Genomic DNA, 23,784 nt, shown 5'->3' with positions numbered 1-23,784 from the left:
ACTCCAGGCCACCCTTCTGTGTTTTCTTTAGTCACAAGGAAACGGTTGCAATTTAGCATACACTAGAACCCAGGCCCCTTTGATTATTTTTCATTTGTGGTTATTAATAAGATTAAGATGAAAAAGCTAACATCTCTCTTTTTTTTTTGACTGATAAAGCTAAGAGGAACATTTTGTACAGGTTTTTGTACAATGATTTTCCTAAAAGAGACGGTGAAAAATGGATGTTCTTCTTCCATGCAGCATAGGACCTACTTGGGATTTATAGTAGTACCCTGCTGCATCTCAGGATAAATGAATCCAGCACAGCTAAAGAAAAGCCCATCTATTTATTTACTGAAGTGTCAGCTGAGCTGGCTTATCTGGAGGCAGTGAGTGCAAGCGGGGACCATGTGTAAACTGCAGCATCAGACTCCAGTGGACACAGCACCACTTGTCCCCCAGGGTCCTGTGCAGTACAGGCACAGCTGGGAATCATCTTCAATACAATTATTCACCTGGCCATGAATTTGACTCTGCTAAATCTCTCCCTAGATGTTAGGAAGAAAAGCAAAACAAATGTAAAGCAAATCCTGGCAGGATATAGACACTGCTTGAAACACTGAAGTATGTCTTTAAATTTTAGAGCATGCTTACATATTACATTCTAAATATTACACTACATACAGACATAATTCTCCTGATGAACCAGGCTCTGTAACGAGCTATACAAACTGCAGAAGAAAGCAAATGTATTTTCTATAACAAAACCTTGTTTTTAAGTTGCCAGTGACCGCACATCTCTAGAAACTTTGGCTTTAAATAAATCTCTCCAGTAAACTGAAGATGCAAAGCCTTAATATTTGACAGAGCCAAGCAAAATTTGAAAGACAATTGGTCTGGTATCTACCTAAGTTTCAGAAATTTAAAATACCAAGTTCAAAAACAGGTTGAGCATTGTCATTATCAGCTAAGCCTTTAGCAGACATCTGTAGCCACATTAACAGAAAAAGCAACTTATTCTGATTATAATGTCAGGATCAAACTTATCTGAACACTGTCTGGAAGTCAGCAGTCCAGGTGTTGCCTGGTTATTGCTATATCACGTATCACACAGTCATGCTGGCTTTATTTTATATATGTCACATCGTCAAAAAGCCAGAGAGGTCAGGGAACAGAACCCAGTGTCATCTCTGCTGTGCGGAGTGGCTGGAGGAGTGCCCAAGGGGAAGGACTCTTGCTCTGGTCCATGCTGGTCCACCTGCCAAAGATAATCTGTGCACTTCTCATGGCTGCAATGAGTCAGACACATCTGGTGCAACCTGCCATCCAAGCAGCATGGAAATCATCATTTCAGTGTTGTGAGTAAAGTGTGACCTTGCTAAGTCCTGTCTACCACACAAGTCTCATTCAGACTGGCAGTTCCCTGCCTTCATTAGGTCTTTTCACTTGAGCAAGCATTTGCAGGACTAGACCCAGAACAAATGAGTCCTGATTTCCCAGCCCTCTTCTCAGCCTTGGAGCCACACTGCCTCTTAAAATTGAGACTGGCCCAAAAGCGAGGCCAGACTGACCCTCGACTCAAGCCACAATTGACAACAGCCTTCCTAGAGCTGCTGGTGGAGCTAGCACCAGGACAGCGATATACAGTGCACCAACATTCATCATACTTGATTTTGGAGAGAAGAGGTAGCTTACCCAGTTTCCCAGAAACCAGAGGCCTTATCTACACGAATTATATTTCCACAAGAGGTTCAAGAACACCCATATGCACAAATTCAGTCTCTGCAGACAATGGTTAGACAGTTCACAGAACATTAAGAAGCAGCACAGAAGTGTAACGTGAAACAGAGTCAAAAAGAAAGCACTGACCCAAACTCACTGAAGTCAACAGGCATCTCTCAGCACATGGGGTCCTTTTAGTGATGGGCATTTCTGACTGCAACTGCAGAACAGCATGCAGTAACAGTGCAGCTGCAGCTACAACCTGTAATACCAGCTCTGGCATTTAACCTTTTTCTTCAATTGGCATAGTTTACATGGCAGAAATGATCACATTTATCTTCTAAAATGAGAGCAGAAGCCATCAAGGGCACAGGAAGGCACTGATCAATCAAGTATTCATGTTCTTTGGGCAAACCCATGCTACAGCATTTTCTGCACCTTGCAGTTTAGTAAATGCTGAAAGAAAGAGATTTTACTTTGTTTTACTTGCAACAAGGTGCAGTAAATTTTTTTCTTCTTCTCTAGAAATTAAACATTTTTGCTATTTCAACACACTTCTGCTATACCCAGGTCTGAATTACAGGACTCTAGGTAAAAGTTTAATTTACCTTCCTACTAAAGAACATTATTCTTTGCAATACGCAGGCTTCTACTCGGATCCATGAAAAATGTTGCCATAAATTACAAGATGAAGAAAAATGTTGTAAACAACAAGATAAAAAATTAAGTATGTGCAGAATATAGTTTTTCCTCCCCATTATTGCAGGGTTTTATACAAACAGGCTGTAAAACTCCATCAAGGCATTTCCAATGCAATTTAGGTTTCATTACTATGAAATATATTATGTTTTCCTACAGTAACTGTAGGAAGGAATATATTAAAGACCTCCCAGGGGCTTGTGGAAAGGTACAGGGTGAAAAAAAGATTGGTCTAAAACAATTCTGCAGATGAAGCATGTTTCTAGACAACATATTCAGAAGAATGGGGTGTGGGAGCATTTTATTTCTGAACAGTAAGGACAACTGCATGAAAAAAGGAGCTTTGTATTATTCTTATACGTGAAGGTATATTCTTTTGTTGATGGAAATCACAGTAGGTCACCATGGAAGTTACAGCAGCAACACAAACAGAGGATGCTAAGTTTTGGGGAGGAAGGTTAACAGCACCTTCTCTTTCCGGTCTCTCTGAACCGCTTTTGCCCTGGGACCACCAAGTCCATCTCCCTGGGTCCTCTGGTAAGATCTGTCCTTCAGTTTACTGTCTGCAGCATGTGGACCATGAGTCCCTACTTATATTCCACAGTGGCGTAAATCACTGGTGATTTTTGACAAATTACCATCCTATCACAATTAATCTTAATAAATGCATTTTACATTCCTGGAGCAAGAAAGTTAAACAAAACAATCACCACGGGGTTTTTGCAATGCCAAGAGTCTTAAAGAAAACAGTCAAGAGGAGAGATCTAAATGGCAAAAGAGGTCACTAGACTTTAAATAATGATATTTTAAAAGAACTAAGGACTTTTAATAATGTTTTTAACAAGTCCAAGAAATTGGCATTGTAAGCCTAAATCACCTTAATAGTATCACTGAATACTTCCTTTTGTATCTCTGCCAATAATGGAAATAATGCTTAATAGTATTACACGTTTTCAAAGGAAAGGGAGCCAGAGAAGCAGTTCATAGGCACCACAAACCCACAGTGCAAGGAAACTTACAGGTGTGAAATTCAGATTTTAAAAAGTATAATGCTGGTGGTAATCATGTTTTGAACCTACAGGAATATCCACTGCTCTGGAGAGGGAGATGGATAAGAAATAATCTAGGCTTTTCCAATGCCTGGCTCCATGCAATCAGCTTGTAGCTACTGGTCATTGCTCACATGCCATCCCATGGCTGCAGGGGCTAGACAGGGTGATTTTAATGGCTGTGGCCAAGACACTCAGGAATCCAGATTTATGTCAATAAATCTGACAGTTGCTGCTAGCCTTCATGAAGTGAGTTGGTGATTTGAACCCAGTTCATAACAGCTGCATGGATCTTTCCACCTCCACATGCCCTTGTAACAGTGATCTCATCAAGCCTGAGTCTCCTTGGATGTCAGTGTTCAAGATGCACTCGCTTTTCCATTCCAGTCAATGAATCCAGAATACATTTTTGGAGCTGAACTGCATCCTTTTATGTTTCCCCTATCAGTATCTCAGATTTCTGTCAATAGAGAAGGAACAGCTTCAACAAGTGGGGCAGTCGTAGACACTCAAAGTTAACAATGGCCTCAACCACTTCCTCGTCAACCTCAAAATCACCCGTACCATGCCCTTTCCTGGTAGGTCTTTCAGTTGACATGTGCTAAATGCATAACTCATTTTTCATGCAAAAATAGATGAACAATCAAGTATCTAATTCACTGGAGCAATTACCAATTTCCACGTGCATATTTGCGCATTGAGTAATTTGTTTGTGAATGCAGCAGTGATTTGACCGATGATCCATGTTAGATGTACAATAAATGGCATTTTTCAGTAGGGAATATTTGACCTATGTGGTCAGTCTGTTAGACAGGAGTTGTCTGAAGCTCAGTCTTTCCTCTTGCCTTGTATGTCAGTTATGTGACTCATATCCTGACTAACTATTCCCTGTTCCAAAGCACTTACCATCTTGAATACCATGGATTGAAATGAACTGAAAGCATGAGCTGTTATAGTTCAGACTGAAAGCTGTAACTCATTTGTACCCTCAGTGAACTAGGCGCAGAAGAGGCCACTGGAGTAACATTCCCAGGCGTTACATTTACACAGCACAACATGTTATCAACACTCAGCATGAAACCAGGTTCCTCCCTGCAACCATTGTCTTGACTTCTGTACAAAAAGCTCAGCTCTGGGGAAACTGTGTAGCTGCTGTTTACTTAACCAGCAACTTCAAGGCAAAAACAAAACAAAACAAGTTCACCCCATAGGATCTTTCCACCTCCACATGCTCAGTGCGCTGATAATAACAGGTCTCTGAGCAAGATGACATGAAGATTATAAGGCTGTTGCTAAGGGGCCAGATTCACTATTGTAATGAGGAAAATTTTCCTTAGCCATCCTCTAATTTGGAGGTTTACATAGCTGCTGAGCTTCCTGGATAGATCCCCGCTTACACATTTAAGCTCATTATACCAGCATAAATCTGGATCTTGCTAGACCGACATTAGCATAAAAACACAGGAGCTGACCCAAGTGACATTTCTTACCAGGACTACACCATTGTATACAATCTTTTTAAAAAATGGTACAAAGGGTCCCAAACCAATTTTTGCTTCTACAACAAAAGGTGCACTGCAAACGGATTCACTTTAGACAACAAGCCCCATGTCAAAACAGACTTTGAGAGCAACTGGGACGTGTTACAGCCACGCGAGCTGAGAGCAAAAGCACCATGCACATACATACAGACCTCACAGGATGCTGGAGCTATTTATGCTCTTCTAACTCCTGAGGCCTTTGCTTTCAGCACAAGGGAACTGAAGATGAAGAAACCCTATGAGATCCTCCTAACACTTTCATCGCTAGAATTTTCTCTACAGGGCCAACCCCAAATGTCCCACCATCTCTCAGGAACCCTTCATAGGCTTAATGACTGGGCAAACCTATAGGAAACCACGACTCACTGACAGACCTGCCACCCATGGCTCAACACGGTGATGCATTTCCAAAGGCCCTGGAGAGATCCTGTCTTCTGTTAGCCTTGTAGATCCCCTGTGCAAGGCATTTCTCCCTCCTCACAGCTTCTGAGCCGCAGCTGGGAGAATTGCAATGCTGTGATGGACAGACAGACTCCCTTCTGCAGAAAGCGGTGAGAACCTTCAACACCCAGCTATTTGGGCATAATGGATGAGATTCCCTGTTAGTGTGAGGGAAAATCATCATAGGCTCTTCCCTGAATGGCAGTTTTCTTTGTCAGATTCCTTATCACAATTCAGACAGGGAGACAGCAGCTCATGGGAGACCACTACCTTTCCACCTGTGTTAAAAAAAAAGGGGGGTGGGCAGGGGGAGGAAGCCACTGGTGTAACTTCTAGCAGCCTGCAAAACAAGAGATGCCCACCTGCAAGGAAAAGGCTGCATCATTTCTCGCCGGCACCAGGCTGCAACGTGCTTTGTGCCTATCATATCCAGTCAGTGCAGCATCGTGAACCCCACACCCAGCATTTGTGCTGCAAGCCTGACACTCGCAGCCCTAATCCTGCCTGCTTTCTTTCACCGAGGAAATTCTCCTGTACGCCCCCTCCTGCTCTGCTCTGTTCTGATAAGTGGTTTTCACCAGAGGAGGAAAAAAAAGAGTAAAGGAAAGAACAGCAAGGGGCAGATTTGTATCTGCTGCATAAACTAAGAAGATGACCCAGAACTGGACTCCTCCTCAGCAAGCCTCCCACTGGCCAAAGGGCCATGTAACAGCAGGTCTACCTGGGACAAGTCTGCTAGGAAAAAAAAGAAAAAACAGGTTTGTGTTCACATGCAAACACATTCACCAGCTTGTTTAACTCATTCCAAGACATGAGACCTCATCAGCCTCCCTCCTATCCCCACTGATGCTGCTACTTGCCATTATAGCCAGCAATCCAGCCACTTCAACAGCACTTTGGCACCCAGCAGACTATCCAGGATGGCAGAGAGTATGTCTCACAGTTCAGAGGAGAAACAGAGAGGGTTTACAGAGGAAAATCATCAGCAGCAGCATAAGACGTGTCACACTGGTGATACAACAGCAGCGGTTGTGCAGCACATGCGCACTGTACAGGTTCAGCAACCTAGGAACCAACGAGAAATACAAACTGCTCTTAGCACCTTTAGCAACCATCTTTTTCTCCAGGCAATTTTCCCAAGCCCTGCTAAAGCATTTCCACAGCAATGCAAATTGCTGACTAACAAAACTTCTTAGACACTCCCATTCCTCCTCTGGAGATTTCCAAGAATATTGCACCTATAAATATCCTGAAAAAAAGTGACAGTGAATACTCAAAGGAAAAGTCTGCTCTGAACTGTTGGTGTTAAGGGCCTGATCCACAGCTGCTGGAAAACAGATTCACTCCCAAGAGAGACCTTCCTCTGTGAGTGCTTTTTCTCAGGAAAAAAATGTCTCTTCTAGATAGACAAAATCCTTCCAAATGTGAATGGAGACTAAGCCAGCATAACCATTGCAGCAACAATCTCATGAGCCTGCAGATGGCTTGCAATCGTTTGCAAGAGATAGCAGCTGTCTTTCTTCTTTAGCAGGCCATTAAATTCTCCAGCTAGATTTGGGGAAACTGGTGGAATAAGGCAATGCCTGCAATTGCTGCAATTGTGCAGCATGAGGTAAGCACACATACCCACAGCTGCTAAACAAGGGCAGAGGTAGGGCTTAGTATTGCTTCTCTCACTGAGAAATGGTATCCAGATAGAGCCTGGCCCTTAGGCAGCAGCTAATCTTGGACCAATGTGCAAGCATTCCAGTATCTGTGGGAGGATCAAAAGCACGAGCCTCACCCTTTCAATTAAACAGCAGCTCTGAACCAGAAGCAGTAGGCTGTTGAAGACATCATGACCACCCACAGCGGGAAACAAGTGTGTGTGAAGTGGAAAGCCAGTGCTACTCTGGGCCAGCCCGTGGGTGCCAACATACCGCCCCATCTTCAGAGAGCAGCTCTCGGGAACAGGGCTTCAGGGAATCCATCTGGGCAAGTAGCACCACGTAGGGCTGCATCCGCCTACCTAGCACTCTCACGTACTAGATGAGCGTCCTCAGCCCACTGCAGGGACATTTGTCACCCTGCCTAAGATGAAAAAAGTGCCGTATTTCTTCATGCAGTCAGTGTTGAAACCACACCTGCCAAAAAAATCTTACTGGCTCTGGACATCCTTGCTCAGGAAGGTTACAAAAACCCAAGGGACGCTGTGCAAAGTAGAGAAATCAGGGCAACCCCTGACTTAATATTTGCTCTGAGAAAAAGCAAAAGTCATCAAACTTATTCTCAGCACTGAAGGGAAGACTTCAAGGTGACCCAGGCACAGCACTTAAAACTGCAGAACAGAGCATGCAACAGGCACAAGCGAAGTCCAGACTTCCCAGTGTCTGTATATTTTCTAAATATAACAGAAAAGAAATTTCATTTAACAGATAGAACCAGTCCTGAACTTGCATCTATGAACCCCAAACAATCTCAGGGAATTTAATGGAGTTGCTCCAAATCTACACCATGAATACAGTCTGGCACAAAGAGTATTTTCCCCCATCACCACCCAAGCCAACTCCCTTTGCCACCACCTGGAAGTTGCTGGGTGGTCTCCACCCACATAACAGGCTCTTCAAGCCCCTGAGCAACAGGGGCTACATCCAGCCCTTGCTAGCCTAGGAAATTCCTTCAGACCCCAGAGTATCTATTTCTGTAAACATGAAGACAAGTCTCCAGCACTCCATGACTTTTCTCCAGAGTTAAATTTACTGGAAAAATGGAAAATGGAAAAAATCTGCCCCATACATAGAGGCCTCAGAGACTGGCATGGGCCCAAGGAGGGGAAGGCAAGGCAAAAGTGTTTTGTACAGAACTAACTCTTCACTCTTGATTAGGAGTTTTAAACCATTGCTGCCTCAGCCATAGCAGGAGGGATGCTCATGGCCTTATCTGTGCCTCGTGCCTAACATCTGGATGGGAAACTGCCAGGGAACCCAGGTTTTGTAACACAAGCCAGTGGTTCCCACAATGCCAAAGCACAGACCCAGGCTGAGCCAAGAGACTTCACCCCACCACTGCTGGTGAACAGGCAAAAAAGGTGGAATGGACACGTAAGAGTCTACAGCTGTAGGACATCTCTTTAAAAACACTGGCCTAGAAAGGTGCTTTAGGAGGAAGAAAGCCTCTGCTTCCGAAAATAAATAATACATAAAGGATGCAAAAATCTCTTACAGCAATGACAGAACCAAGTTTTGTTTCATTGCTATGATAGCATCTAGCCAGTCGACACAGCTGATGTGTCAGATAATTTAATATATCACTGAGCCAAAATGCAGGCAGAGGAAATAATGCCATGAAGAGTACTAGCAGCAAAGAGTAAATGGACTGTGTTATCCCATAAGCTAATGCAGCTGCTTAACAGATGGGTATAAAAAGAATATCATAATCAACATGTGGTCAAAAAGATGACTGGGTGTTTGGGAATATAAATGTTAAACCTTCACTGTGTATGAAAATACATATCTATTAAAAGCAGCATCAGCCAGGGAAATAATCTGTGCTATTTTCCTCTCAAACCCTCATGGCACCAAGAAAGAGCGCTGTTTGAGGAAAGTAAACATTTGCTTAAACATACCAGTCCAGTGACTGACTCCAAATTTTGGGTTTACAAAGTTAAACAAGTGTATATATACAGCATTGTCTGTTTCTGCTATAACTGATGGAACTGACAGTTTTGTCTTTGTCCCCAGTGTCCTGTTTAACTACTTCAGAGCAGCAGTACAAGAGCTCTGGACGTGCTGGGATTTTTCTTCGCCTGCCTCTGAGAGTTAATATGGAGCTCTCTGTGTAGAGACACAAGCTGAACAAGCTGTAAATCAGCTTTTGTCCAAAACATACCTGCCTTCATCTTTTCATTCAAAACACCCAGCAGCCACACGCAGGTATTGACCAGTGCCTGCAGAAGTCAGGCAAGCACTGGGGTAGGAAATGCCAGTGACAGCTCTAAGGAAAGGAATTCAGATACTGTTTGCTTTAGATTCAGTGTTAACCCTTCCCATCCTTTATTAGAGGGCTGTATTGAGAGATTTTCAAACGGGGTGATTGTACACCCATTCTTGGTAGAAAGTTCATTTTACAGTTCCCTTATCGCCCAGGAGGCCTAGTTCATTACTTGGTTGTAACACAGTTGTACTATGAGGTCCATTGCAGCCCGAATCTTGGAATAGCTTATATCGATGCAATACATGCAGGACTGAATTTTCTGGCCACAACCAAGCTCAGCCAGCTCTCCATTATGCTGGGAGGAGGGAGAAGCAGCAGGTGAAGGTAGAATATCCTGTATAACAAGAAAGGAGATGCAGTGGTACCAGAGAATGTGATACCTGTACTGTTTGCCAGTTGGGCCTACCAAAGTCCTCATCTTCCTGAAGGTCTATCCAGACAAATTTTTGGTAAACACATCCATTCTCACATTTCTCAGCAGCCTTGTTAGGACGTATGGGAGTTCAGAGCAGAGGTCTGGGAGGAGTGGCAGGCAGGCCATCTACACCCAAGCTAGTTCCAGAAGAAGCATCATCAAAGCAGATGAATAATCAAGCTATACACCTAAGGTGCCTAGTGGTTTGCAGGCATACCAGGAACTACAGCAGAATCAAACTTTGGAATAGAAGCCTGTCAGTACAGAAATCCTCCTCCAGCTCTAACCACCTAAATAAAAGCCTCTGACAAGCTCAGATTTACCTGTAGGTTACTTTGGGGGCTTGTCTCTGACTTGTCAGACTTCTTGTCAGATATGCCAGCAATCACTGATCCAAAGGTTTATTTATTACAACACACTGCTATAGTGATAAGGTGAAAGCATCCAAGTACAGGAATACAAAGGAGTGATGGCTATATATATACAGTAACTCAAAAATGGACAGTTTGAGGGAGAAATCCCCACCTGGCCCTTAATAAGGCTTAGAAAACACATGCACGCTGAGCCCCCCTACAGCTCCCCAGTCAGAGCAAACCTCTGGATTCAGTTCCCATGGCATGCAGTTCCTCCAGCTCACTCTTCCCTGCAGCCAGACTCGAGAGCATTCATGAGTTGCCTACAGTGGGTTAGTCATCTTCAGAGAGTTTTGTTGTCCATCTGTACGTGCAGTAACAGCAATGCTTGAATCCTGACCTGATCATCTCTTCTTGCAGAGAAATAATGAAACACACAAATTCCATTTAAGCCTGTCCTCACAGCTCCCACTGGGCACCTGGCAGCCTTCAATCTCAAATCTAAAGGATGCTTTCTGTTAGATATGCTCATATTAGTAAAGTAATATGAACAGCAGTTCTGATCCCTCCTCAATATGTCCTATTTCAAGAGATTATGCTGCTCATATTATTAAAAAAAAAAAAAGGCTCTACTCAGTTTAATGGAAGACTGCTTTAAATGCTGACTAATAGCTCATTTTCCACCACTGCTAAACATGCTAAAGGCCACCACCAGCTCAGCTACCAAATTCCCTCCCATAACCACAGAAATTGTTATTTATGGTTCTAAATAGCAGAAATGCTCTACAAACTTGTACTTGCCATAAATAATTTCCAATCCATTAATTAGGTTGTTGCTACCAGGCACTAAAAATAACATGGCAATACTTTAAATGCTGCAGGAAATCATTCCTTAAATATTTCCTCAGCCCATTACCTGCTCCTTGCATTTGCCCCTCAACTACTTAAGCGAGGGTACTTGTCGCCATTGGGCTGGCTAGCTCGCAGCAGCCCTAACGCCTGTATACCTAGCTGCTTTCAGGGAACAGCTGCTCACTCGGTGTTTAGCATGTATGACCAGGCTTCCACAGGCCCAGAAGTAGCAACGCATTAACTTTCAACAGCTGCCAGGTGGCCCTGCTCCTCAGGAACCTAATGAGGCTGCAGGAGAACTGGTTTTAAACCCCATTCCTAATGGACATACCTGCTGCGTGACTTCCCAACAGTAGTACAGGAGGAACAACTACTTTCATCATTAGGCCTGGGGTTTAAAGCTGAACCTGCTGTTTTAGACACTGCAGGTTAACATATATCCGAATTCTTCATGTCAGCTTGAACTGAAGGGGATATTTACTTCATTTGCATTGCTAGCAGGGTGTACAAATCTTACCAGACTAAGACCTGCACGAGACATCTGTCAAGGCCTTTTTGACTGTGCACCATGCAGACACCACTCCTGCCTGCCAGGCTAGCAGGCACAGCAGATGGAGAATGCCTTCTCTCTCCTTGCAGAACAGACTCACCACTATTCAACCCCTCTATGATAATGCAGATGTCACACAGCACTGACAGATTTTCTGTTCCCACTGAGACCAGATGTGTATATTCTGGAGAGCTGCTAGAGACAGTAAAACAGCATCCAGAGGAAGGCTGGAGGATGTGAATAAAGATCTGTCAACTAGAACAGTCCTTCTAGCCAGAAGTAGTCATTCCTGATAGCTGACCAAATTACACATGTGATGAAAATGTCCTAATCCTGTTGTTGTCCTAATCCAACAGCAGCCCTGACATCAGCTTCCTTTCCTATACTGCCCTTTCTCTAGGGCTCCTGCACAAAGAATTTGCAGAGCTAGTGACTTACCTGGGAGCATGCCAATCCACATCTTTCACCAGGTCAGCAAAAATCCTCAATGATTTAATGTACCACACTAGCTGCTCCCCATCCAGGAGCTAAGGCAAAAATTAAGGGACAGCCCTTGCCATGACAATAGATCCAAAGTCCAGACCAAGCCTCTCCCTTTGGTCCAGAGCACAGACCTGTTTATCTTTAGCACCCAGCAGAGAAGGGTGCCCTACTGTTGTTTCCTGGGGCAGACCAGCAGCCAGAAACCTTAGCTAAGTCCTTTTACCACAGGTCATGCAAATATTAGCTATAGTGCCATAAGATCACACCCCTCCCACCTTTTTTTTAAAAGCTTGGTGCAGCAGGCAGCTCCATGTAAGTGGTCACTACACAGAAGCACTGCTGACATCAGACTCCAAAAATAAAGATTAGGACATCTAGAAATTGGCTGCTTGAAGTGTGGAAAGAGAGAATTGCACCCAAAAGCTGAGTTCACCCAATACTCAGATTTTATTCAATAGTAAGCTCTAAACAGTACAGAAACCCAGACTGCACTGCAGCAACCATAAGGTCCCTTTCCCGCATTACAGGCAGACAGTGACAAATTGGTATAGCCAAGATTTGAATCCTCAACTCTTGGAAAAGAAGGACAGGCCTTAAATGCAAGGCCATCCTCCCATACAGGACAGCAACTTTCTAAGGTGAGACTTCTATACTTTTATTGATAGCAGCAAGGTAACATTAACTATCAGGTGGTGAATGCAGGCCTTGCAGGCAAAAGCTCCGGATTATACTGAACTTGCAGCAAGCTCCAGAATCCATTACAATTAAATGCCTCAAACTGAGGAAGGAAAAAAAGAAAAAAACACTACCCTTCATCTGTGAGCTGGCAGGACACCAATTTATCACTCCCTGCTAACTCTGAAAAGAGACCAAAGAGCTCTTGCAGGATGACATGGATGTTGTAGCTTGGACAAGGGATCACGGACAGTAGCAACAAGAGGGGCATCATTAGCAGGAGACAGCTTCCCGCTAGTACACTGAGATCACAGCAGGTCCTGGGACAACTTCTGACAAATCTCAACCTGTCAAGAAAAAAGTCAGCATTTTATCAGTTTAGTGCCTCAAACAGCACAACTATAAAGCTTCCAAAACCCCCAAAACTGTGTTAGATGCTTAGAGTTGTTCTGCAGACACGCCAAGAACTCCTGCACTGACGCATGCTCCAAAGAGAATGTACTTAGAACTGTATTTGAGGACCTTTTAGAATAGTACTTGAGAAAAGTACACAGACCACTCGTACTCCTTTTGAATTCAAGTATGCCAAACGAAAGGGTCCCATTTATGTTCTTTACAAATATGAGTTACCACGGAGACTTCAGCCTCCTTAGAGCTGTGATAGCCACACATCAGATACCTGAACAGCAAGACCAGGCTCCAAGTGAATGAAGCCAGTAACAGTAGTTGGTCATCCAATGACACAAAGTTCTATTAAGCACATTTTCTAGAGCATTTGTGACGTCAGTCCTAATCAGTTAACTTTTCAGAAGACAAGGTTGATCCTTTTTTTAAAAAACAACAAAAACCCCCGCCTTCCATCCTTCCCAAATTTAAGAGAGTCTTTTGAAACTTGACTTCCACGCTTCTCCGAGGCATATGGAAACTCAAAAGGCTCTCACTTAAAAAAAAAAAAGTGGGGGAGGAAAGCCTCCTGACTCTGTAACAGTATCTCATTTTAATGCTGCTGAAGTGGAGTAACAAACAAGCTATGCTTATGCCACTTAAGTTACAGTTAATTGAAGTGTGTTTGAGCTCTCAGCCATTTCTGCTACTTGAGATTTCCTGAAAGCAAGAATTCTTTCACTTTTGATCCACAAATCTTTTATGCATGTCAGTGTTACACAATCAGTGTTACTTGGATATGTGCAGACAGCACCCTCCAGTGCTGCCTGCCTTCAAAGCAGGCAGCATATGGGTAATTTCCCTCAACATCCAGGTACACGTGCATGTAGTCTTAATACACAACCACATAAAGAACTGAGAAGAAGCATCTCGCATCTGTGGAATCAGACAATCTGGCTAAACACAAGTTTGCATCAGCATTGTCGATCTGATGGGGAAAAAAGTCTGAAGTCATCATATACCACAGAATAACAGTTGCTCTTCAGATTAAAGACAGTCAATTACTTTTGAAAAATCTTCATGCCCATAACTACTGATAAGGCGCTACTCCCTCCAGGAAAGATGATAAAGGAAAGTGCTGGCAGATACCAAAGCTCAAAAAGTATTTTGTACACACCTAAGCAAGTCTCTTCAAGAGACCACCACTGCCTCCAGGTTGCTCTTTGCTTGCAATGCTGGTCCCTGTTCACTAGCCAAACCTCCCATCTTAGACACCATGAAACAGGAACACCACAAGCCATGAAGGGTCCCTGCTGCAATACTTCTGTATAATCTTTAGGCTAATGCTCAAATCTACACATCACAGTCAAGCCTCCAGTGAGAATAACCTGACAAAGCATTTCAGAAGCAAGCCCTTAAGAAACAAAAAACAAACAAAAAAGTTTTTGCAAAACTAGTGAAAAACAGTTAGCTTAAAGACTTACCAATCCCCGCTGCCAGCAGCTCAAGCATGGTGGAGCCACCAGGACCAATTCCAGGCTGTTACAGCCTTCACATCAGGTCCCCAGCAGGCCTGAGACCTTGTCTCTCTTTGCAGAAGCCTAGGACTAAAAGCAAAGGGAACAATCAGCACCCAAGCCTTGGGAGGGCACCGGACACTGCAGCACTTCTCTGCTGGTGTGTCAGACAGGATCTGGCTAGAGTGGTGAGAAATCAGCACTGTCGCTCTGATGGGGAAAAAAGTTTAGTCATCATGTACACCAGCAAGTCGCTACTCATTTACATGGCTGCACACCCAGGCTGGCCATGACACATGCTCATTCTCCATGCAGCACATACATGTGGACCTAATGAACTCATGCAAATCCTTCCCCCAAAAGAACTGGCCAGCTAAATAGGCACACAGGACAGGGGAAAACTTTTTTGCAAAACACTAGAGAAAAAAAGCACTTAAAGATGGGCCACCTGGGACAGAGCAAGAGACTACAGAGACAAGAAGCAAAGAAGAAGCATCCAGGTATGTCAACTTATGTGCTTTTTGAAGGTCCAGCCTTTATAGCCATGTGAGGTTTGTGCCTTCATTGTGTAAAGAAAGCACCACATGCTGCAGTAAATTCCATACAGCTATCAGACCCCATGCAGAGGAAACTGCTAAGCCATGAACACACGTGGCTTCCCCTGTGAACACTACCACATATCTGCCAGCAAGGGGCAGAGCACAGAAACGCTGTAACTCACCAGTGCCTCTTCCAAAGGGATCTACCTCAGCCAGGCTGGCTCCCATCCCATGCTGGGGCAGCTGTTCTGAACAGCAGACTGCCCACACGTCTCCACGCTGCATAGTCTTGTCCTGAGCCCCCCGGACACGTGGCACCTGCCAGGGACATAAGCAGGACACAGAGTTGTAATCCCGCCATCCTGCCCCAGTGCAGGAGGCCCATTCCTTGCCATGCTGGTCCCTGGCCTCACCTGCCCCTCGGACACCCGGGAACAGAAAGAACACGTGGCACAGGGTGCCCTGCGGCGATGCTTCTGCATTAGGGAACCTCTGTGCAGGAGGCCCATGATATCTAGACTGATGCTCAAATCTATGCATCAGCCAAGTCTCCAGTGAGAGTAACTTGACAAAGCATTTCAGAAGCAATTCCCTTGCAAAAATATTTGTTTCACTAGTGTTAACACAGCTTAAAGACTTACCAATCCCCGCTGCCAGCAGCTCAAGCATGGTGGAGCCACCAGGACCAATTCCAGGCTGTTACAGCCTTCACATCAGGTCCCCAGCAGGCCTGAGACCTCGTCTCTCTTTGCAGAAGCCTAGGACTAAGAGCAAAGGGAACAATCAGCACCCAAGCCTTGGGAGGGCACCGGACACTGCAGCACTTCTCTGCTGGTGCGTCAGACAGGATCTGGCTAGAGTGGTGAGAAATCAGCACTGTCGCTCTGATGGGGAAAAAAGTTTGGTCATCACGTACACCAGCGAGTGGCCGCCAGGTAAGGGCTGCAGCCGGGGCGGCCGCCGCCCGCCCGCTCCCCACGCGGCGGGCAGGCCCACGCGGACCCGGCGAGCTCACGCAACCGCCGCCCCCGAGGAGCGGGACGGCCGAAGAGCCGCCGCGCGGAAAGCTCCGGAGAAACCACTCCCGGATGGGCCGCGCGAGGCGGGGCGGCAGCGCTCCGGCAGGGCCGCTCCGCTCAGCGGGCGGGGGAGGCGGCAGCGGGAGGCGCCGCCAGGAGCCCACCCGGCGCGGGGGAGCCGCCAGCCCGGGCAGAGCGGGGAAAAAACAACCCCAGACCAGACCCCCCTGTGCACAACAGCACTCACCTCCGCCGCGCCGGAGCAAGAGGCCAGGCCCGGCCCGCGCAACGCGCTTTATAGGGACGGCGCGGCCCGCCCCGATCCGCCCCGAGCCGGTCCGGCCCCCGCCGCGCGGAGGCGGGAGCCGGCGCCATGTTGGCCCCAAGCGTGCCGCTGCCGGCCCTGCGCCCCCACCCCCGGGCTGCTGCTTGCAACGTGACCCCCGAAACAACTGTTGTGACCAAATTTCAAGAAAATAAATTTCAAGAAAGTAAATTCAGCCAAGAGGAGGAGGAGATGCTTCCAGTTCACTCACCTGGCCGGTCTCAGGCTGACTTGCGGCTGGGCCGTGCGGCAGCAGCTCTCCTCCTGTGCTGTTCGCAGTTTGGCAGCAGCGTTAGCTCCGGGTCTGGGGGCTCTGACTCACTCTGCGATAACTGAGAGTCAATGCAATGAAATATTTCACAATGCAGGAAACTTCCAGAGATTTAAATCAGGAGAGCGCATTGCACACCTCGGGCTTGTAGCTTTGATACGTGTTAAAATGCTTCGCCAGGATGAACAACTATGATTTTTTCATTTAGCTTTCTGGCTTATTTTTTCTTAGAAAGAAAATACAAGGTTCAGAGATGTTTAGTGATCTGTCCAAAGGCATGCCAAACACAGTGGCAAAATCAGGTCTATGACCTGATCTCATCTTAGCTCAGGTTTATTATCCAACATATTTATCATTTCACCAGCTCATGCTGAAAATTCACATTAATAATATCTGCAGCAGCTCATCCACCAACTCAAATGCAAAGCAGCAGCTACTGGTCCTGGCAACCAAAAACTTAAAAGCGTCACTTAACTGACAGAAAATTTACTTTAAATAGTAGCAAACTTGTACGATATGAATTGAATTTAAATCTTCCCTTCTGAAGAATGATTCTCAGAGATCAGATGCTAAATGAAATAAAACATCACTGATTCAATTGGACAAGTATTAAGGGCTAAATTTCTAAGATGAAATATTAAAAAATACAAACACCTAATTCAAGACCAGTGGACTGTCACTGCTTCCTGCCGGCAAGCACAGAAACAGACTGAAAAGATGGTCTGTGTCCTTTTAAACTGTCGAACAGATCCTAAACAAAGCTCAGGGAAGACACTAATCATAGGCCTAACTCTCCAGATCCCAAACTCAACAGCAAGTGTATTTTATTCAGCCTTAAGAGGGACAGTGGTGGCCACAGACAGGCAAACTGCATCACATTAAATATTTTGCTATGGAGCAATTTTGAGGAAAGGAATGGAGAGCAAAGTACGCATCCTGAGCGAGAGCAGCTGCCTGTAAATGGTATACCCAGACACCGCGGGGTAGGGTGATTTTATAGCTATAAATTCACCTTAGAAATGAGATGTGAATAGCCATCCATACCTAGCAGAGACACTTTGAGAATGCCCCATGGCAGTCTTGGAAGCACACTGAAGGTGTTTCTCAGCATCCTCACTACGTGCGTGCAGGTATTCCTGTTCGGAAAGCTTGGCCAAGCAGAGCGTTTTCCCTCTGGCCGACGGCTGCTGCTGCCAGAGGTGCCACTGTGCGATTCAGAGCTGTTCCGCAGCCATCAGCCGTCCTCAGCCCTTCCCAAGGAAGGTGGGATCTCTTGTCACTGCAGCAAAAGAGAGGGGATTGAAACAGTCAGTTTAACAGGCAGAAAAAGGCAGTGAAAGTCATTCATTAGTTTTACATCTGCAGGGTGGTCTTTTGGGCTAAATACAGGAATTGAATGATCTAAGCTCTGCAACAACCAGCTCTGTACTAGACTCTCCATAGGTCAAAATCATGTAATTGCTCTGTGCCTCAGCGTGTCTGTTCATGACATGCGTTAGGTTGAGGCACCAGGCAAAGCTTGTCCAGTCACTCGGTTGAGGAACCTGAAGTGTTCACACCGTACCACTTGTCACATCACAGCCAAAGCAAACCAGCTGTTACTTTGGGATCAAACTTCTACTAACTAAGAATGGATTCAGCAGAAAGGGAATGGACCAAACTGATCACAAGGTAAATATGCCCTGTAGGATCAGTGACAGGGGTAGTTGATGGTGCTTGAAATGTGATGAAAACAGGAGAAGACACTGCAAATTTGTAAACAAATTTGCAAGCATATGACCAAGCCCCTCTGCAAATCTGTATAGAGAAGCTACATGAGACACTGTGAAATAAGCCTTTTATTCACTTCTTTATCTTGTAGGATCTAAAAACGTACATAGTGCTGTGCATCTATATAAACAGACATTATAGTATGCTTGACATACCATTGTGTAAGTCAGCTACCATTAAAATGCTTTTTCCAAATGAAATGTGTTTGTAGGCAACTAATTCTTGAAAGCAGCTTATCAAACAAGACTTGTGTGCAATAAATCTCAATCCCATTAATCCAAGTTCCAGAACACCAAAAGATGAAAAGACAATCAAAGGAAGGACATTTTAAGAGGATTACCAGGAAAACTAATCTTGTTACACTGCAAACTCACGTCACATGCACAACTCTAAAGGAGCCATAAATGTGATCTGTGTTGCCTAGCTTGGCAGGAAATGAGCAATGGGAAGGGCTCGGATGTTAAATAGCTGCAGCAGAGTTTAGAGTGTAGTGCTTTTCTTTTGGCAGAACCACATTAAAAATTGCTGGCTAGATGAACTCCTTAACTCAGTCTGGGGCTCATCGTAGCAAGACTCTTTAAACACAGGAGTGCTCCTTAGCACGTGGCAAAAGGTCAGAACATACTCAGGCCTCATTCGCTTTTCATCATCAGATGCTGAGGGAACACCTCCACGGTGCATCGCTGGCCAGAACAGCTAGTCTGTGGAAGCTTTGCTTCACAGCCAATTATCAGGACACTGGCCAACAAGACACATCTTGTGAAGGACAATTATGCACCGTTTTCAGAATTTGCACACGGGGCGTTACTCACCACAGCAGCAGGCAGCAGCGCGCTGAGCCTCTCTGGTCTCATGTCCATGTGTTTGCTCTCATGACATTCCAGCTCCACCTGGAAGAGCCATGCAGGACCAGTTACACTGTCTAACCTTGCTAAGAGTGGCCAAAGCTAACATTATGGCTAAGAGGCAGCTAGTAACATGTATTGTTATCACAGTACCACAGCAGCTGGAGAATGCTTTTATATTATACAAACCTTCACATGGACATGTTTTCAGCTTCTGCTAAATGCCAACATTGAGTACTAGCATACAATCATTCTTTTTCTCAAGTGCCCAAGGAAGGGGAAACATGGTAAAAGAAGAAATGCTTCTTAATTGCCAAAAAAAGACCTTGTTCATCTGTGTGGGATCATTAAATGTTTCACGTGCCAGCCTCCAATGGCTAAACTTTTTTTTTTTTTAAATCAGAACTAGATAAAAACAAATTCAAACTTTTATTGAGTTGAGACCTCTGACTTCTCAATGTGATGATCAAAACTAAAACCCCAGCACCAAATGCTCCCATATTCAGGACATTTCTGGTACAGATTATAATTTTCCAGCATAAAATACTTTTCTAATAGACCTAAAAAAAAAAATGCCTGAAGAAACCATGAAAAGCACTCTCTTCTGAACTGTCAGGTCAGCAATCTCATTGTGGAATGCTATGGTAATCAAAATACACCAGTCAGCACACTGACAGTGTGTTAAAAAATGTTTTTATAAGCATCTGCCATATCATCCACACTGATCTTCTGGAATAAGAAAATCCCAAACGCAAATTCCACAGAATGGATTAAAGGGCAACAAGAAAGAAACTGCCATTGGTGTAACTTAGCCTGCAGCTAAGACTGGAAATAAATGAAGACAGTGACCCAGTTGAGCTTCAGCAAAACAGACCTTAGGGAGATGTACTCACATTTACCAATAGGCTTATTTGCACATAAATTAAGTTCTCTTTTGTTCCTTACAGACTACCAAGGCTTTTCTTCCAAAAATGACAGAAACGGATCATGGCCACATTGCGACTGTAGCAGGAACTTCAGGCAATTCACAGCACCGCATTTAGAGGTCAGTAGCTATGCACCACCACAGTCTCAGAGCACTCTTAGAGAAATCCAAGCATTCATTTTCTTATGACCACAAATCTTCGATGTTGTAGTATTTCAGGGTATGACCATTGCAGGGAGTCTCATCGTGAGTCAGAATGCTCTGCCTTGCAGAACTGGGTCCTTCAGTGATTTAATGCATCTATTCAGGGTTAGCTTTAAAATGCATCAAAATATTTTACAGTTTTTCCAAGTTCAGAGAAACCATTTAAAAAGGATGCACAGAAAGTGCCTGTTAGACAAGCAACTGCCTTTTTACAGCTTTTCACACAGAACAGAGCAATTTCTAATGCTGCATGACACCAGAGAAAATTTTGAAAAATTGACTAAGCTGTACAAAAAACATATTTGGAGGAAGAAGGGAACATTTGACTGATGGGCATTTGACAGGTTACTCCCGTAGATTATTGGTAAATGAATTTACATAGGCATTGGTGATGAAAGATACTGCTCAATCAGGAAGAGATGGAGCAAAAAGACAAAGGAGATTATGGATTAATATGGTGGTAACTTAAAAAGGACTTTAGATAAGGGTGTAAACATTTTTATCTTGCAAAAATAACTGACTGCTTTTAGTCCACTTACATGGGACAAACTTTTCAACCACAGTGTTTAAAGAGAATGTGCAGGAACTCAAACACATTACAAGACTTCCTTTTCCACTTCCACACCAGGAAGTGCTTCAGTTCTACAGATAAATCTACAGTCTTCACTTGACTTAGCTGAGTCAACAATCACCATTCTCCCCTTGGGAATTTGGAATAGGCATTAGTTTTTTTTTCATTACTAGATAATGTCTGTTTCCTCCAGCAGGTAAGTTTGCTGCTGTTGGATTCCATGAAGCTCCTAGCCAGGAGCTGAAAGCCAAACACATCGATGGTGTGAAGACAACCCTGGTGTGGTCCTCTCTTACTGAATCCAGTGCGTTAACAGGATATAGACTCATTAAAAAAGAATATTTTTAATCCACTCATACAGACACGACCATCCATCCTTGTTGCTTCACCTTGCAGGAATGTCCTGATCTAGGAGGAATCTGACCAACTCAGGCACTGAGCTGGCTGAGAAACAGAATCAGCAGATAGACCAGTATTTGAACTCAACACCAGCTCCATGCTCAATGACTACTCTTAATTTGCCTCAGGTGCTTCCTTCAGGGTGCTGCTAAGCTATTAGCATTTTAAGCCATTCCCACTGAAAACTTCTTAAAAATAAGCAAAGTCAGAAAAGTAAGACTGGCTGTAAAACCACTGTTTTGGCAAAATAAATCTGAAAGAAATCAGATTGTTCCTTTGTTTCTCATTCTTCATTTTCTCAGTTATGTCCAGCTACAGTAAGAACCAGCATACAGTTCTTTATTGCTGGTTCATTTCAAACTTGAAATAAGTCAACTGTGTCCTAGTTTTACCATTTTTAAACAGTATCATACAGCTAAGCAGTATAGCATTAGCTAAAATCAGGAAGGCACCACAAGACTTCCTGGTAGCTCCTTGGGATCAGGAGGTGTTGAGGAAGTCAGGACAGGAAGAAAAGAAAATCTCTCTCTTAGAAGCTCCCCTGTTTTCAGAGCAATACCTGGAGTGATCTTTCAACAGCGCCATTTTTGCATGAAGGGTAACAGCGCTCCAGGGTAGTCAAGTGAAGAGCACAGGACGCCATGCAGCCCTCCTGACTGCAAGCATACCTTTAGCTCTCTGTTTCCAGTTTGGAAGAACACACCATGAAACATTTCACTGGCATATTTTTCTAAGGCAGGAAAGATATTTCCTATGCCTTATGGATGCAGGAATCTGTCCATCAAGAGTCAGATAGTCTTAAAGCCTGCTTTTAAGACATTTTATTATTTTAGGTGTAGGATTTCATGGAGAGAAAGGGAAGGGAAAGAAGTGAGCATCTTTATGAAGTAAAACCACTCATAAGAGGGAAGGGGTGAGTAATACCACATAGCTAAAAGCTAAAACAGCTTCTGAATGGAAAGTGCCCCCCCCCCAAATACTTATTTTAAGCTTCATAAGTAAAAAAGGGAAAGAAAGAAGAAAATAAAGTAAATCTAGGGAAAAAAGGAAGTAATGGCAGCCTTCACAAGGAACTTGGGAACATCCCTCAGTGAACCGCCTGGTTCCCTCCTCCCTGGGCAGCTGTATGGCATCCTCCACTCGCTGTGCTCAGCTGACAGCAGGACTGGAGGGGCACAAGAGTCTCCACACAAGTGCTCACATTCAAAGTGAGACATGTATAAATCATTAGCTTTGTTGAATGTCCAGCATAAAATTAAAAATGCACCAAATTCAGCCTATGGCAAAAAGGCCATCAAAATCAATGCAGTTATATCCAGCTGATTGCTGAATGGCAACAAATCTGCATTGGCCCAGTTTAAGTACCAATTTAATCCAGGTACATTTTCCCTAATTGCATACTATTATGGACCAGTAGAATGGGGTAGAATGGGGAGGAGTTAGAGAGCAAAAGCTCTTACATAACCCTTTCTTCTCTTAAATACAAATTGGCATTGGATTTCTAAATCAGCCCTTTAGTACATGAAAGTACAAGTAGTTAAAACACTCACCAAAAACAAGTTATCTTTGAAGTTAGTGTAGTACAAAAGAAAGCACAACACCATTATTGTTAGAAGAGCCAATTATTTAAATGCATTTAGCCCTTTTGAGTTTGAAGTAGCACATTTTCTTCAAGTTTTTATCCACTTTAGTAATTAAATAATTTGGTGGCTGAACATTTTAAATAGATACACAGGAGCTTATGTATTAACAAGCTTTAAAGGGAAACACAGACTTTTTATGCAAATACAGTGGCAGTTTCAGTTATACTGAATCTCATTTACCAGAAAGTACTGATGGGTTTGCTTTTTTCAGTGATACCTTTCCCAATTGTTTTTTCTAGGCAAGAGATAAATACGGTCTTTTCCCCATTAAAATCAAGCTGCTGTGTAAAAGCAGCTATGAAAGCAATACTTAGCAGTCAGACCACAATACATATGCCTACAATGATGTACTTTACTGCAGATTTAAAATGGTAAGTACAACAGTTTGGGAGATTTCACCCATGTTAAAATAGGGGAAATAGGGATTAGTGTCTGTACAGATGCCCAGTTGTCCCCAAATGACTTCTGCACTTAGACTTGACGCAAAGCATATCAGAGGTTTTGTCCCTTAACAGAGGGCTGGGATCACCTCCTTATGGAACACTAATCTTTCTTCTACTTAAAAAAGCTTTTAAACATAAGAGACTCTATATCTTCTAGTTGGAAATAGCAAAGATAATGGAATAATGCTAGTGTAG

The 23,784-nt window shown here is 44.0% G+C and overlaps 2 long non-coding RNA genes and 3 other non-coding genes across 5 annotated transcripts; all 5 read right to left on the bottom strand.

The window, feature by feature from the left end:
* Positions 1-2,605: 2,605 nt before the first annotated feature.
* LOC112986979 (uncharacterized) lies at positions 2,606-16,483 on the bottom strand. Its single transcript, XR_010391891.1, has 6 exons — positions 16,441-16,483; positions 15,816-15,938; positions 15,357-15,492; positions 14,603-14,725; positions 5,368-13,081; positions 2,606-3,912 (listed from the first exon to the last, which is right to left on the bottom strand). It is a non-coding gene; the product is annotated as an uncharacterized LOC112986979 (long non-coding RNA).
* Positions 14,054-14,146, bottom strand: LOC112986982 (small nucleolar SNORD12/SNORD106). The gene has a single exon (XR_003260158.1). It is a non-coding gene; the product is annotated as a small nucleolar SNORD12/SNORD106 (small nucleolar RNA).
* LOC112986980 (small nucleolar SNORD12/SNORD106) lies at positions 14,792-14,883 on the bottom strand. The gene has a single exon (XR_003260156.1). It is a non-coding gene; the product is annotated as a small nucleolar SNORD12/SNORD106 (small nucleolar RNA).
* LOC112986981 (small nucleolar SNORD12/SNORD106) lies at positions 16,005-16,096 on the bottom strand. The gene has a single exon (XR_003260157.1). It is a non-coding gene; the product is annotated as a small nucleolar SNORD12/SNORD106 (small nucleolar RNA).
* A 244-nt stretch (positions 16,484-16,727) lies between the features above and the next one.
* Positions 16,728-22,174, bottom strand: LOC135330109 (uncharacterized). Its single transcript, XR_010391890.1, has 3 exons — positions 19,372-22,174; positions 17,834-18,068; positions 16,728-16,850 (listed from the first exon to the last, which is right to left on the bottom strand). It is a non-coding gene; the product is annotated as an uncharacterized LOC135330109 (long non-coding RNA).
* Between the last annotated feature and the right edge of the window lie 1,610 nt (positions 22,175-23,784).

Source organism: Dromaius novaehollandiae, chromosome 16 (genome assembly GCF_036370855.1).
Source record: "Dromaius novaehollandiae isolate bDroNov1 chromosome 16, bDroNov1.hap1, whole genome shotgun sequence".
Lineage (NCBI taxonomy): Eukaryota > Metazoa > Chordata > Aves > Casuariiformes > Dromaiidae > Dromaius > Dromaius novaehollandiae.
This window is presented reverse-complemented; position numbering and strand designations above follow the sequence as displayed.